The 17141-nt window shown below is 44.7% G+C and overlaps 1 protein-coding gene across 2 annotated transcripts in view; it reads right to left on the reverse strand.

The window, feature by feature from the left end:
- The window catches only part of adgrl1a (adhesion G protein-coupled receptor L1a), a 199769-nt gene extending 183029 nt beyond the window's left edge, over positions 1 to 16740 (reverse strand). For both annotated transcript variants that reach the window (XM_060897411.1, XM_060897409.1), the window contains exon 1: positions 16250 to 16740. The gene's annotated coding sequence lies outside the window, so the exon portion shown is untranslated. The remainder of the gene's footprint in view (positions 1 to 16249) is intronic.
- Positions 16741 to 17141: the final 401 nt, after the last annotated feature.

Genomic DNA, 17141 nt, shown 5'->3' on the forward strand with positions numbered 1-17141 from the left:
TATCAAAAAGTAGCTTTAACATTCATTCATTCATTCATTTTCTACCGCTTATCCGAACTACCTCGGGTCACGGGGAGCCTGTGCCTATCTCAGGCGTCATCGGGCATCAAGGCAGGATACACCCTGGACGGAGTGCCAACCCATCACAGGGCACACACACACACTCATTCACTCACGCAATCACACACTACGGACAATTTTCCAGAGATGCCAATCAACCTACCATGCATGTCTTTGGACCGGGGGAGGAAACCGGAGTACCCGGAGGAAACCCCGAGACACGGGGAGAACATGCAAACTCCACACACACACAAGGCGAACGTGTGAGGTGTGAGGCGAACGTGATAACCACTATAGCCTTAACATTAAATCAGAAAATAAAAATCTAAATGAAACTAAGAGAAAAGGATGATTCCTGTGTGACGAGACTCCAGACAACTTCAGGAAGTGTGTTTATTCAGTCGGATTACGCCGCCCAACTAAAATGAGTACATCTTGAAATTCAAATGATATTCGAAAGGAAGAGGACAAGAAGGAAGAACATCTGGCTAGGAAAAAAAAAAAAATCCACACCAGCCCTGCTTCTATCTCCGCTGGCTTCACGGTGCTGCAAATTCATGTGGCGTTTTGCATGCAGCCCACGTCTGAGGTCTGGCGCTCGAATTCAGCCAATTTTGCATTCAGCGGCGCTCTCTGGGTCAACGTGGTTAGGGTTGACACCGCCTGTCAACGCTCTCATCGCTAACCTCCATTACTCGGCTGCTTCCTTCCACTTCCCTCGTTTACGACTCCCACTCTCGCTGCTTAATGCCCGCACCACCTCCCTCTATCCTCGCTGCTAATTGACAGAAAGCTTCGGCTGATATGGAGCGCTGTGTTTTAGTGCCGTAATGTAAAGTGAGAGAAAAGAGAGAGAGAGAGGGAAGTGTTAATCACGCCATCAAAATCACCAGGGAGATTAAAATAAATGCTGGACCTTTGCTTGTGTGTGTGTGTGTGTGTTAAACAGGTGCTACAGATCGATACCAACACCTGTAGGGTCTTCTGTGAGAGACAAAGCTTATCACTCAATAGCAGTGTGAAGATGGCTTCAGCTTGTGCTTCTGGTTCCCGATGGGTTCTCCACCAGACGTCTCACGTTCGTTCTTTTGTACTTCTGACTCCAATGAATACCAATGAAAGCTCCTGGTGCTCGGTGGCTTGCCCTCTGCTCGGCCGTCCCATCGGTGAACATCAGACGCTTTGGCTTCACTTAATGCTTATCGCAGGTTCGATCCTTCGCCTCCTTCTCCTCGCCTCTCTGTGGAAGCACCTCCCTCTCTCGCTCTATTACCCTCTGTTTGATTTTCTGTCCGTCCGAGGGGCGTGGATTAGCGCTCTCTTGTTTATCTGTTCGTTTCTTCTATCTATCCATCAACGAGGCGCGGCGTTGGGCCTGGCCCTGCTTTAATCCTCTATCAGCCTCACGCCAGCCCATCCATCAGCCCGCTGTCCGTCACGTCTCATCCATCATCCGCCCATCTGTCCCGCGCCGCACGCCCCTCCGCACGCGCCGGGGACGGATCGGACGACGGATGGGCAGGGAAACGGAAGAACTGGGACAGGAACAGACTGCCGGGGAAGGTTTCTGCTGTGCCGGTGGTCCTTCTTTCCTGCTTCTTTCTTCTCTTTCGCTCTCTCTCTCTCTCCCTCCGCTCTTTATTTCTCCACCCCCGTGAAGATTGCGCTCTGCATGTCGCTACATGCTTATTACTCGTTCTGTTTGTTTCCTTGTAATTTGTTTGTTTTTCTCTATTGCTAATTTCAGGCAGTAGGAAAAGTGCCAGAGGAGAGAGCGAGCAAGTGAGCGAGCAAAAGAGAGAGAGAGAGAGAGAAAGAGAGAGAGAGAGCGAGAGAGAGAGACACACACACACACTCAGGATATGGTGTAAATCCTGTAAATGCCCCTGTGTGGTGTGGTGTGGTTTGGAGCTCAGAACTGCTTTTCTCACCCCTTTTTTCATGCCCTGGAAAAAAAAAAAGCTCAATATCTGGGAGCACAGACGCTCAGGCTATTTATACACAAGGACGTTTTAAGAGCAGAGGAAAGGGAATGGAGCAAAATGTGCGGAATGGAGACATGCACCACTGCAGCAGCCTGCAGGTGCAGACAGAACAGCTCTCTCTCTCTTTCTCTCTCTCTCACACACACACACACACACACACACACACACACATTTACAGAGGGAGTGTGAGCGAAGGTGACTGGGAGAATGCAGGTGAGTGCTGCAGGTGAGCTGCAGTGAGTGTGATGAAAGCATGGAGCAGAGGTGAGAGCCTAGCTTTCTCACTCCATCCCTACACACTGTCTTCACACACACACCACACACACACACGACCTCTGCACACGCTGACCCTGCTCGCTCCTGAGGACCTCGAACTGTGTTTACTGTAATCAGATTCGCCTTTGAGAAGCGTCGCTGACCACACACGACACACGACAAGCACGCTTGCGTTCCGGCCGGGTCAAAATTAAACATACACACACACACACACACACACACACACACTATAAAATATCTTCACACACCATAAAATATCTTCTGGTCAAGTTTGCTGTAATTTTTCCAGATTCCTGGCTCCTCTGGCTCCTAGGTGGCTCGGAATGCGCAGTCCTCACCGTCCACAGCATCTTCAGCATGTAACAGCTGCCTATTAAGTTCCACGCTGCGCACTGCTCATGGCATTTAAGGCTCTGTATGGCTTATCTTACTGATCTCCTGAAGCACTATATTCCACCCTGAGCGCTTCACGCAGACGAGGCAAAACTTCCGTTAATCTTCGGGATCAAACTCGGCCCAGCTGGAGAAAGACGTTTTTCTTAATCAGCCTTAAACTCTGGAGGAAAAATAAAACAGTCTAAAACAACATTAAGTCTATAAATCTGAATAACGCTGATATCTATAACGTCTGAGGTTTTGCTGCTCCTTTTAGATATAACTTAACTTAAACATTAATTCATCTTCTACCGCTTATCCGAACTACCTCGGGTCACGGGGAGCCTGTGCCTATCTCAGGCGTCATCGGGCATCAAGGCAGGATACACCCTGGACGGAGTGCCAACCCATCGCAGGGCACACACACACTCTCATTCACTCACGCACTCACACACTACGGACAATTTTCCAGAGATGCCAATCAACCTACCATGCATGTCTTTGGACCGGGGGAGGAAACCGGAGTACCCGGAGGAAACCCCAGAGGCACGGGGAGAACATGCAAACTCCACACACACAAGGCTGAGGCGGGAATCGAACCCCCAACCATGGTGGTGTGAGGCGAACGTGCTAACCACTAAGCCACCATTTATTTCTTATTTCTTTTTTGTTGCTTTAGTCCAGAGGGATGTAACAAGCTGAAATAAAAATCTCTTACTTCCTCTTTAACGTTTGCTTTCCACAATGTTTATATTGTTAATAATTAATAGCACCATAAATTATCCAGGGCCGCTCTTTTCTTCTCTATTTATGCTGCTGGGAAGTCATGCTAACCTTCAGAATTCGTATTTGAGCGTTTATTTATGCGAGTTAGTTGTTCGCGGGCGACAAAATGGCACCAAATCTACAGCGAGTACCTTGTTTGCGCGGCGCGATGAGTCTGATGAGCGAAATCCAAAAGCGGCCTAATGACAGTGTGGAGTGTGAAGTTGTTTTCTTTTTTAAAAAACTTTTCTTTTCTGCGCTCGTCAGCTCGACGGCTTCGAGTCGTGTTCCGATCCAGACGTTTTTGTTTTTTTTCCGGAGCCATGTGGCCGGCGTCGCGCGGCAATATGTGACTGTCAAAAAAAAAGCATCCGAACACAAAAAAGCCGTCTATTATTTTGGCGGACGTGTGTCTTCAAACAAATGTATTCTCGCAAATGAATAGATGTAGGCAGATGTCAGAATTCATCCATAACCATCATCAGCTAAGCAAAACTAATTAGCTCCATAACTCCAGCAGACAGCATGGTGACAAAGCTTCCACACACTCAATAACTCTAACAATGTGTTATGTGTGTGTGTGTGTGTGTGTGTGCTATTTGTTGTCTATGTTTCTTTCATATAGGTCAGTTATTCAAGCTAGCAGTTAGTAGCCGTTGCTTACTTAAGCTTGTGTGTGGTTTATGAAAGCTAGTCATCGTACAGCTAGTTGCTCCCGCTAGTGGTTTATAAAGCTAGTTTGCTTAAACGGTTCTGTTCAGCATTCCAGTGCCAAATGCGCTGGACAACCTGTGACTCATTAATTAACCTATTTACATAACGGGCGTTTAAACGACCGGCAAAAAACATAATCGTGACCACAGACAAGTGAGAAACACTAGCATATGGAGACTTGATGATCTAACCATCACAATGGACCCTTTTTATTAAGCTAATGCTAACAAGCCTTTCTCTATCCGCTCGGATTAAAGTCGACACAAAAGAGGATATATTTTGTGAAACATTTGTGTAACACGCATATTAAGACGCAGAGTCTGAGTTGTGCGCTAGGCTGCTTAGAGTAAGAGGAGGTGGACAGAATGAGTGAGAATAACTTCCTTCACGGTTGATATTACTGTTTTATGAAACTCCGTTAGTGGATTACGCGGCACATCGGCTAGCAAACGGATTGAACCAGAACCAGCACTTCGCTAATTCACACGTTAGCTAAATCACACGTGCGTGTCAGCATTAGTGTGAGTCATGTGACCCAGATGGGGGTTTTATTTTGGTCACATGTAAAAACAGCAGCTTCATTAATAAACAGGAAGAGAAGTGTTAAGGTAGAATTGTGGGTAGATTTGTGTCGATTGTTTGGCTTGATTGAGTGATTGGACTCCATTGTGTTAGACTTCTTTGTCTTGGGATCTACTGGTCTAGATTCTTTGAGGAACTGTATGAGTATCTGTTAAAGCTCAGATGCTGCTGGTCTACATTACAGCTAAGTGTGTGTGTGTGTGTGTGTGTGTGTTGAGTGGGTGCTACATTACTGTGCATTAGTGGCTGTTAGAAGCAGGAATATGGTCAGCGAGGATGACGGTGGTGTCGAGAGAGCAAAAGAGAAAGCGTGAGATGACACAAGAGCTGATATTAAAGCAGGGAAAGGTGAATGCTCCGGTGAGGAGCATGTGGAACCCTGATGTCATTAAAATTCCTCACAAGTCGAAGCTAATGAGCAGGTGAGCGAGAAAGTGTTTCATTCCCTTAACAGAAAGATCTTTCCAGCTCCATGTCATTGTAACTCCATCTCCAGGCCAAGAAGCGATAGACAAGGGCGGTCTGAGATTCTGGCGTACTCACTAACCTGTCAATCACAGAGACACTGTCCAATCACGGGGTCCCTGAGCACCTGGATGTGGAAGAGGGACAGCGCGGGTCTGGGTGATGGCGGATGTATGTACAGGTGGTGTTGCCTGGCTTTGTAAGATATCTTAGTGTGTTACCCCAGTTGGTAGCTCATGTGTTACCCCAGTTGGTAGCTCATGTGTTACCCCAGTTGGTAGCTCATGTGTTACCCCAGGTGGTAGCTCATGTGTTACCCCAGGTGGTAGCTCATGTGTTACCCCAGTTTGTAGCTCATGTGTTACCCCAGTTGGTAGCTCATGTGTTACCCCAGTTGGCACCTCATGTTTTACCCCAGTTGGTAGCTGTTACACAGTACGACATGGTTTGAGGGCTGCGTAGGAACTAGTTCACTGGAATGGGGAGAAAAAATATATCGAGAAAACATGACAACTCAATATATTGAGGAGAGAGAGAAAGATAGAAAGATATATAGAGAGAGAGAAAGTACTGGACAGCCGAGCCTTCTTTGTTTTTCTTATTAAAGCTTCTGTGTTAATTACGTGACGAGTTTGAGTGTGTTGCTGTGGTAGACTCGCCATTATACACAGCTCTGTCAGGTGAGATTATTATTACAGAAGGAAGATATGTCACTAATATTTCAGGATACTTCGAGGTGCCGACAAACTGCCAGCAAAAACAGGAGGGCTGTTGTTAAAAAAAAGAAAAGAAAACGTTTGAAAATAGCGTTAATTAGTCATTACAAAAAATGAAGTCATTTAACAAACAACTGAAAAGGAGGAAATGCAGTCTTTATATTATATATATATATAATAAGATTCGTCTGAAATGAGAGTGCTGCTGTCAATGCAACCAGTCTGTTATTCGTAACATCCCTAATGTCCACCTGCTCACTGAGGGTGCCAATAATTTTGGAGCTTACCCTGTGACTAGAAACATGGAGCTGCCTGTGTGTATGTATGTATGAAATATTGATGATTTAGAGGTATGATAGCATGCGGTGAATATTTCCACTCCATTCACCTGGATTTTGACAATATCGTTGTTTGTTATTCTGTATTTTTTTCCTTCCTCTGTCTTTCCACTTCTCTTTCCAAGGAGTTTGTCTTGCCTGTTGATTCCATTCCTTCTCCTACTCTCTCTCTCTCTCTCTCTCATTCTCTCTCTCTCTCTCTCTCTCTCTCTCTGCCCCTTGCTCTACAAATACACAAACAAACAGCTGCCTGTATTCCCTGGCTGCTTCCTTCTGTTTCCTCTCTCCACTCAACACAAACACACACACACACACGCACACACACACACACACACACACACACAGGAACCGAGTGTCACCACATCACAATTGGTAATTCTAAACAGTATTAAGGTCCCAAAGTGTTCCTGGTCCTTACTGTAAGTGCACGTCTGCAGTGAATGGAAAAGAGGAGTAAAGGCGGCTTCACACACCGACTGTAAATAGATGCGTGACGTCGTGCAGTGAAGCCGAACGGGCAAATGGATGCTTAGGTAAAGACGGTGTAAACACGGTTTGCTTTTCGAAGCCGACAGGACTGGGACACGTCACAGACCAGGGAGTGAGAGAAAATTGTTTGCTTGCAGTGGAAGAGAACACAGAAGGCTGATCAAAAAAAAGAAAAGAAAATAGAAACAAAAATGAGGATGTTGCTTCAGGCCTCATTTCATTTATCAGGGAAATCAGATTTTATGTATCAGAGAAGCATCACATCAACAACAACGTCAACAAAATGGAGCGATAATTGAATTTTAATGGTGGTGTTAGAGATGGTGGAAGAGATAGTGGGGTGGTGGTGGAGCTAGAAAAGATGGTGGTAGTGGAAGAGGTGATGGTGGTGGTAAAAGAGTTGGTGGTGGCGGTGGTAGTGGTGGTGGAAAAGGAGTTTGGGGTTGTGGACGAGGTGGTGGTGGTGGTGGTAGTGGAAGAGGTGATGGTGGTGGTAAAAGAGATGGTGGTAGTGCTGGTGAAAGAGGAGGTCTGGGTTTGTGGACAAGGAGGTGGTGGTTATGGAAGAAGAGGTGGTGGTGGAAGAGGAGGTCAGGGTTGTGGACGAGGTGGTGATGGTTATGGAAGAAGAGGTGGTGGTGGTGGAAGAGGAGGTCAGGGTTGTGGACGAGGTGGTGATGGTTATGGAAGAGGTGGTGGTGGTGGAAGAGGAGGTCAGGGTTGTGGATGAGGTGGTTATGGTTATAGAAGAGGTGGTGGTGGTGGAAGAGGAGGTCAGGGTTGTGGACGAGGTGGTGATGGTTATAGAAGAAGAGGTGGTGATGGTGGAAGAGGAGGTCAGGGTTGTGGACGAGGTGGTGATGGTTATAGAAGAAGAGGTGGTGATGATGGAAGAGGAGGTCAGGGTTGTGGACGAGGTGGTGATGGTTATGGAAGAAGAGGTGGTTGTAGACGAGGCGGTGGGTGTGGTGTGTGATACTGTCTTTCTCATTTTTTCCTCCCCAACAATCACATACTTCTAACTACAGCTGCACAAAACACAACCTTCTTCTAGCACTATTCCAATGGGATGGAATTTACATTTCATTCATTCTGATCTAATTCCTTAAATTCCAGCTTTGGCATTTTATATCCGTCAGGATCCCGTGTTTCCGCTCATGTTGTTTCCTCCCTCATCCTGGGAGAAAATTACAGGCCGAATCACCACAGACTCTCTTTCACCAAACTTTGTGCTTGTCTGCTTGTTCCCCTCATGTTCAGATCCACATATCTGGGATTTTATAAGCAGGTGTCATTTTCTACATTACAAATGAACTCAGCCAAATGGAGCATTCTTGGTTGCAACAAATCACAAAACAAAACCCTGCAGAAATCCTGGAGGGACTGATGTAAGAGGCAGTAAAAAGAGACGCTGAATTTAAAAAGTGAATTTAATCAGCACTTTACTAGCGAGTGTTCTTCAAAATAAATCACTGCGACACGTCGTGAACAACTACAACGTTCGGCGTCAAACGGTCGGTTGTATTAAATACACTAGTACCACGTGGATTTGTTGGGGGAAGTCGTGGCCGTATGGTTAGCGAGTCTGACCCCTAACCCTAAGGTTGTGGGTTCGAGTCTCGGGCCGGCCAGCGCAAGGCCCCAAACCCCCACAACTGAGCAAGGCACCGAACCCCCGCAACTGAGCAAGGCACCAAACCCCCCCAACTGCTCCCCGGTCACCGCAGCATAAATGGCTGCCCACTGCTCTGGGTGTGTGTTCACGGTGTGTGTGTGTTCACGGTGTGTGTGTGTTCACTGCTGTGTGTGTGCACTTTGGATGGGTTAAATGCAGAGAACATATCCTGGTTGTGGGTCACCTTACTTAGCCGTATGTCATGTCACTTTCACTTTATGTCTGCTTTAATCCTCGGCAGATTTGTTTAGAGATAAAAATAAACATTATTTTAAATATAAGTCTAAAATGAACCCTTGACATGTTGCTTCTATTGTGTAAAGCTGCTTGGAGACAACTTCTGTTGTTAAAAGCTCTATAGAAGTGTATCGTGCTGTATGCCGGATTTCTCCGGTTCGCTCTAGTGAACTCTGTACACTGAGAACTGGGACAAAACCCCAGTCTGTTCCTGTGAGGTGAACAAGGCGCTTCATTCACAATAAGTGTGTCGTGATGGGCGGCACAACAAGATGCTTGTTAGACTGACCACACAACTGGTCCCGGCATCATCATGGTATCATCCGCTGCTTCTGGGTTGTTGATCGGAGCATCGGGGTTCAAGGCCCAGCACAGCCAAGCTTCCACTGCTGGGTCCTTGAGCAAGGCCCTCAACCCTCCCTGCTCCAGGGGCGCCATATCATAGCTGCCCCTGCACTCTGACCCCAACCTCGTCAGTTGGGGTATGTGAAGAAAAGAATGTATAATGTGTATAATGTGCATTAGCTTTCCTGAGTCCACTTCTCTCCTCGCCGGGTCGCAAGACTGAGACTTTGAATCAGCTTCTCACGCACACACACACACACAGACACACACACATGCCGCTCTAGCATTTTTTTTTTTTAAAGGATTTTTCACCGTTCATGAGTCATTCTGCTCGAGCGGCAACTTTCCGTGGCGCCGCATTCCCACGTACAGATAAACACGGCATCCGCGCTTTACTCGGCCTTGCCTTCACTAATGTGTGTAATTACTAATTACCTTGGGAAGAGGAAAAAAATAATTAAAATGAAAAAGTGCGGATGCAGTGAATTAATGCAGACCTCGCAATACTGAGCGGCGAACAATCCAGAGTAATAACCATCCGGCATCATTAACTGTATCGGGACCCTCTGGTACCTTTTTTTTTTGTGCTCTTACAAAATATTAATCATAATAAACGAGCGAAATTATGCGAGTGGAATGTTATTGTACGCCACTAATGATGCAGTTCAAAAACATATGAACTTGCCAACTGTTACGTTTACGGAATGATACAGAAAACTTTATACAGAAAACTAAATAAAAAAAAAAAGAAAGTAGAAGGTGGTATAAAACTATATGATGCCGCTATAACTGCTGGCGAGCGGGTAAAGTTAGAATAAAGTTTAACAGCGGGTTGGTTTGAGAACAGGGAAAGGCATGAGGTTTAACTCGGCATGGTTCACTCTTTAAATCAAACGTTTTCCTCTTTTCAATTCTTTCTAAAAGCTTGAGATTTGAGCTCAAGCTGTCGGGTCTTTCCTTCGACGAAGCTCTGAGCTTGCTGTTCTGACAAATTTTGAGCTAAGAGATGAAGCTGCTTCCGGTAGATTCTGAGTGGAATTACGGTGGGATTGTGGATCAAAATTTGTGAAAAAAAAAAAAAGATATCCGTCGTTCCGTCGAGTCATCGAGACAAGACTTTTTTTTTTTTTTTTTTTTTTTTTTGGGTATAATATTCTAATATATATATACACATACATATATATTGGGGGCACGGTGGCTTAGTGGTTAGCACGTTTGCCTCACACCTCCAGGGTTGGGGGTTCGATTCCCGCCTCCACCTTGTGTGTGTGGAGTTTACATGTTCTCCCCGTGCCTCGGGGGTTTCCTCCGGGTACTCCGGTTTCCTCCCCCGGTCCAAAGACATGCATGGTAGGTTGATTGGTATCTCTGGAAAATTGTCTGTAGTGTGTGATTGTGTGAGTGAATGAGAGTGTGTGTGTGTGCCCTGTGATGGGTTGGCACTCCGTCCAGGGTGTATCCTGCCTTGATGCCCAGTGACACAGGCTCCACGTGACCCAAGGTAGATCGGATAAGACTGAATAGAAAATGAATGAATGAATGAATGAATATATACATACTTTAGTTACAGCAGTGCAAATTTCCTGCTATTATCAAAGCTGTTTGAATCGTTACTGCTTTTTATGCTAATTAGTCATTTAGACTCGTCAATGTAAAGAAATTCGAACGGAGTTTAATCTAAACGTCGATGGCTCGGAAGCGAGCGGGATCGTGAATAACGTCAGATATCTGATGGGGGTTTTAATCGGAATGGATTTTAGAGTGAGAAGGAATGAAGCCTTCAATTAAATGGATTCTAAATGATTTCATATTTTTTTTATTAATTTTTTTAATGGGGTTAATATGAACACAGCTCATTAACAGAATTATGTTCTGGAGGTTGAAGATGACAGGAACGTTACTGCGGATGGATAAAAACAAATCTAAAAACAACCTTTTGGTTAATATTCAAATGAGCTCGAATACTAAAGTTCTTTCGTTAAGTACAAATTCCCGATTTTTTATTTATCTATTTATTTATTTATTTATTTTTAACGGAGCGCCCACGCAGGGTGTCGAAGGGATGGGACGCGATCCAAATGAGCCGTGTCTGATGTTTCTGTGTTTGGTAATTGTGAAATCTTGATTTGTGAAATCTGAACCGGACTTGGACTCGATTCAGGATCGATTCGGGAGATCGATCGGATTCAGGAAGGTAATTAAATTAAGTATCTGTTATAGACGCAAAGCGGTGAATGTTAATTAGGAGTTAAACAGCTCACATGCACACACATACACATGCACACACACACACACCAAATCACCACCGAATGTTCAGCAGGGTGAGCACGTGGCTGTAATTGGGAACTCGGAGGCCCCGTGAAGCCTGGGCCTAGGCGGGTTTTGCGGAATTAAGCAATCACTGCAGCGTATTGTGTTGCCAGCACGAGTGGGAGTCAAGTAGCTTGAACTGGCGAGGGCTGAATTTTGCCTCTCCTGATGGTATTACCCAAGTAAATTGCCCGGGTGGCTGAGTGCTGGATTGATTGGGTTCTGTTCGAGGCTTGCACAGCTGTAAACCAGCCCCCCCCGGTCGTCATTCGCAGCTGATAGACCAGACTCAATGACAACAGCCAAACAATCAGTTTATGTTTCCGCACGGAGGCCTTCGGCTGATTTAACACGCGCTCCATTTATGAAAAAGAGCCTCCATTGATTTTTCTATTCATGCGCACTTGTTGATCAGCGTGTTCCAGTGTTTTAGGCCACTATAGAGTTTTATTTTATATTTTTGTTCCAAATCACCAAGCGCTAAATTGTGTACGTGTGGTCTATCTGTGTGTGTGTGTGTTGGGGGCGGGGAGTGTCTGGCTCCCTGTGGTGCTCCCTTCCTGCCACATCCAGCAGCGGAGTCCAGCTGCAGTTCAGTTTTATGACTTTTCCTGCACAAAGGCCCCGGAGCGTGCACGGCGCCTGCAGTTACAGGCCGCTGCATTCGGCGACAGCGCTTTAGTGCACAAAGGCCACGGCACAGAAAAAAGCCCTGACAGCTTCTACTGCCTCGGTGCCTTTACACAAGCTACAGGGACCGTTTCGGCTTCATGCGCACCGACGTGTCTGTCTTTCTGGCTCTCCTTCTCTCTGAATGTCTGCGTCTGTCTGCAAGTCAGCAGCGGGATAAAGCAGTCACTGTCACCGCTTTAACACCGCTGGCTAATATCAAAGAAACCGCAAAAAAATAACTCAAATGTCCGACCTCTGATATCTGATAGTACTGTGATTTTGTAACGTATACTATTGTATGATTTTTTTTTACTAAATGTTCCATCTTTTCTGACAGTACTGTATCTAGAAACATCCCGATATCATACTTATGAAAAATCACATTTTCGATGACTTTATTTAACGCCTACAAATATTCAATACTGAAAAGGAGAAAAGATTCTGTGATTCTTTGACGGTCTACGATTCCCCGATCACGTCTTTACGTCTCTGATGAAAGCCTATAGATCTGAGGTGAAAAGCGTGAATTTAACAGTAGACGGCGACGTGACTGTTCATCCGGTTCGTCTTCTTAATTGTACGAGACAAAATTGCCAAACAGGCGAGAGTCACAAAGACGAGAGGCCAAAAACCTGCAGATTCCGGCTCCTGTGTCGTCGTTAGCGCCGGTTTCTAACGATACCGCATATGGCTTCATTGGACTGGAAAGCAGCACCGTGATCGTTAGATTTGATCAAATTTTATTTCTAGAGCTGCATTTGTTGCCTGCGGTGTGTGTTTGGACGGCGACCGACATACATCAGTCCTTTGATGAGCGATAACACGACTGTTTAAACTTGAACTGAGTAACACGGCGGGTTCGTTGAGTCTTCTCGTAATAATAAATGAGGTGAAATCGGTTTAATGTTGGATGGCCAATTACTGTAGAGTAGACCTCCGAGTGCAGCTGAGCAGACGCGAGAAAGCCCGAGAGAAAAGGAGGAAACGGTGTATGTACGTTTCTCCACATGAATTTCTGCTTACGGCGTGCTGCTGAGACTTTATACAGGGAAAAAAAAACAAAAAAGGAAAATCCGGCGACGTCCGCTCGGGTCCTCGGGGACGCTGTCTCGGAGCAGGCCTTACAAGAAACTACAGCGGACGTGGAAAAGAAAAGAGCCGTGACTGACAGCTGAACAACTCTGTCGCCTGCAGGGAGGCACGACGCAGAAAGAAAGCAAAACTGATGGAGGGATGTCAGGAGTGGACGCTTGTGTTGTATCTATAATAAGCAGCTTGTAAATCTCCGGAGTTTGAAAAAGAGAGAGAAAAAAACAAAGGAAAACAGGGACAATTTCAGGCCCATGACAAAAGATGTACGGTGAGAACGTGAGCTTCGGAGCACGAGCACGTGCGTGTACACACGCACACACACACACAAACGAGGTGGCAGATGGAATGAGGAATGAGGCAAGATGAAAAATGCATGTGTTATGACAAAACACGCTCTGTATGTCTGAGGGTTCAAGCCAGGACGAGGTGCAGAGATTTCTCTCATATTGTGCAAAAAGCTTTATTTATTTATTTATTTATTTATTTATTATTTTATTTATTTTTTTTTTTAATTAACTAAAACATTTAAACATTTCTTTACCTTTAAGAACCGTAAGGTTTGTTATCTGTTGTGTATAATAAAAATTCTAAACGGTGATATTATTGCATTGCATTGCATTGGAGTGAAGAGGAAACATCACCAAACAACCATCGAGTTTTTTTACGATGAAAAATAAAAAAAAATGGCTGTGTCTAGAACTTCAGGGAGGGTAAATGGGCTCGGATGTGGACGCTTGTGCACGGGACACGTTTACTGCTCGGCTGCCTCGAGGAGTCCGAGTGAATCTGTATCTATGGAGTCGTGTATCACTCACGCATCTCATTTTTTATTAACAGCTTTTGTTTGGAAACATCGTCCGTTTCATTTGACACTAGTAAAGGGGGCGTGGCTTGTGTTTGCACAATATTAAGTGACATTGCATCACGCCGTGTCACATCGAAGAGGCTCTAAATAACGTTCTACCGAACAGCTGGCTGCGAAATAAAAAATCGTCAGTCGTCTAATTACTGACCCCTTAATTATTAGGCCGTGTGTGTTTGAGTGTGTGTGTGTGTGTGTGTGTGAGTGTGTCAAAAAGAAAAATCAACACAGTGTGTGCTGGTGTACGGTTCATTAGAGGGAGCAAGACTGCAGAACTACTACAGGCTTTAAGGAGCAGGATGTGCGCTTAAATCACAAGCGACTAAAGGACGCGTCTGCCGTGTCGAGCTCGGCCAATTAGGGACGAGATCTGAAACGGCGATGACTTAATTGCCTCCATACTTCCTCATTATCTTGTTTATCGCATGAATTTTATAACAAATGCCCTTATTTAAAATAAGTCTGCACGTGTATTACGACAGAAATAAATCTCCCTCCGCCACATTTCAAAGAAATCGGTCTGTAATTAATATTGCGCTAACGCTCGCCTATAATTCACTCGTTGGAAGCTCGGAATAATCGTTCTGATAGCGATGTGACAGGAAGACGTAGAGCAGACATAAATCCTTCTCGCCATCTGACTGCCAGCCAGTTCAGTTCAGTTCAGACTGATCGGGATCGATCCACAGAGACGAGATCGGGACAGAAACCGTATTTAAATCGCTGGCTCTACGAGGGCTGTCGGAGCAGGAAGGGATCGTCAAAACTGTCCTGAAGTCGTGAAGTAGATGTTTAGCACCGAAACATACTGTACAGTAAACACCTTTGTTTCTGTTTCTGGCCACAATTACGTTTGTATTCGTAAAAAAAAAAAAAAAAAAAAAAAAAGACACGAGTCCGTGCGGGCTACCTCCGTCAAAAGAGCGCGCTCGATGAGAATTCTCCACAGGAGACCTTTTATAGTTTATGGCTAGTTTTACACCGAGTCCTTACGACGTAACGATCCGACATATTGACGGGTCAAGTCTAGACTAAATAAATAAATAAATAAATAAATAAATAAATAAATAAACAAAAGCGGGTCCACGGTAACAGCTTGTAGCAGCCGATGCTTTCTCACCCTCACCAGGTTATTATGAAGCTTAACACAGAATAAGATCCTTCGCGTACTTAGCGCCATGATGTCCCCTGACACCGTGTCACACTGTTATGATCCGAACACTCAGAGCTCCGGGATCGGCGCTTATATCGGTGTCTTTTTTTAATCCAATTTGTATAGATTTCTGACCTGAATCCCGTCACCTTGTGTCTGTACTTTATGTAAAACGTTATTTCACTACATTGTTTACTACGGCGCTGATGACTAGCCGGTGTTATGGACACGGCCTGTAACGTTTAGATTTATTTCTGTTATCAGACAGGAATTCGAGCTAATGCGGATTTCTCTTGTATAACGTGCCGTGTGTCGCCTATTGATGAATCTCTCTCTCTTTCTTTCTCTCTATCTTTCTAGCTCCACACACCCCCCATCCCCCCTCCCCAGAGGTCTGAATGGTTTTCCTTTTTCATCTGAAACCTTATTATTATTATTATTATTATTATTATTATTATTATTATTATTATTATTATCATCATCGTGACATCATTATTTATCCATTTCAACGTATACTTTGTGAATCCAACAAACATGCATCACACACTTTATAGTGTGAATATATGATGTTCACTTCAGATCTCACACACACACACACACACACACACACACACACACACACACACACACACACACACTCGCGCTCAGACTCACACACACAAACACACATTAATACGCCAAATATTCTTATTAAAAAATAATAATAATAATAATAATAATAATAATAATAAAAAATGTAAAATAAAATAAAAATAAATAAAATAAAATAAAATAAAAACTTTAAACCCTAACAGATGGGGAACAGTAAAGTGTTTGAAAATTGTATTTATTTATTTATTTATTTTTTTAAGTGTGTGTGCGTGCTCTTGTACGTGCGTTGAGCATGTAGCCAATGTCACATGAAAGCCATAAGACAACAAGGTTAAATCTGTCTGATGTGATGTACTGACTGTGCAAACAAACAAACAAACAAACAAACAAACAAATAAATAATATACATAATATACATTTAAAAAGACGTCCTTATTTTTCCACCAGAGAGTCTGGCTCATCTCTGTCCCAGTCACACACACACACACACACACACACACACACACACACATTGTGATGGACACCTTGTTCCATAACCCCATCTTACCTTCACTCCTCCACTCTCCTTTCTTCAGATCTTCACCTCGTCTCCTACATTCATCTCTTCCTTTATGACCGTCCCGTTTTCTTCTCTTTTGTCTTTCTTTCCCCTGTTTTTTCTCTCTCCCCGTTTCCCGTCCGGTTTATCCGTCTCTCTCGTGTTCGCTCTTATTTCGCGGACGCATAAAGGATTAAAAATTGATCGCACTGAGTGTAAAGCTGTCCCACATTCACTGAGGTGTTCATGGCACCAGAGGACGGAATGACGACAAAAACGATCAGAATTTAAAAACATTAAAAAAAAAAACAACAACAATCCGTAACGTTAGGTCCTGTTCTGAAAGCTCAACGCACGTGAAGGTGACGGTTATAACGGTTAGTGACGGTTAGTAACGTCTCAGTGTAAAAACGCGCCCGGTATTTCATACACAATCGGGGATGTATATTAATATTTACCGCTTGCTATATGTGAGGATGCCCAAAGAGATGAGGATATCTATCTATCTATCTCTACATCTCTACATCTATCTATCTATCTATCTGTCTGTCTGTCTCTAGATCTATACATCTCTACAGCTCCAGCAGTGCGCTCCGAAGCAAAGCCGTGCGAAGCCGCTACAAGGTTAGAAACGCGTCCAGGAAACGTGTGAAATTCTTCATGTGAAGGAGTCGCGTCTCAAAGGAACATCGGGATACCAGATATCACAGCTAGGATCCGTAGATCTGAACCGAGTCCATGTCCAGGCTCTTCTCGGTGTGTACCGACTCTCTCTCTCTCTCTCTCTCTCTCTCTCTCTCTCTCTCTCTCTCTCTCTCCGTCACCAGACCAAATGTGGAAATGATGTTGCGCGGCGCACTCACTTCTCCTCCCCTCCTCTCTCTCCTCCACTACTCTCTCT

This window comes from Tachysurus vachellii, chromosome 21 (genome assembly GCF_030014155.1).
Source record: "Tachysurus vachellii isolate PV-2020 chromosome 21, HZAU_Pvac_v1, whole genome shotgun sequence".
NCBI lineage: Eukaryota > Metazoa > Chordata > Actinopteri > Siluriformes > Bagridae > Tachysurus > Tachysurus vachellii.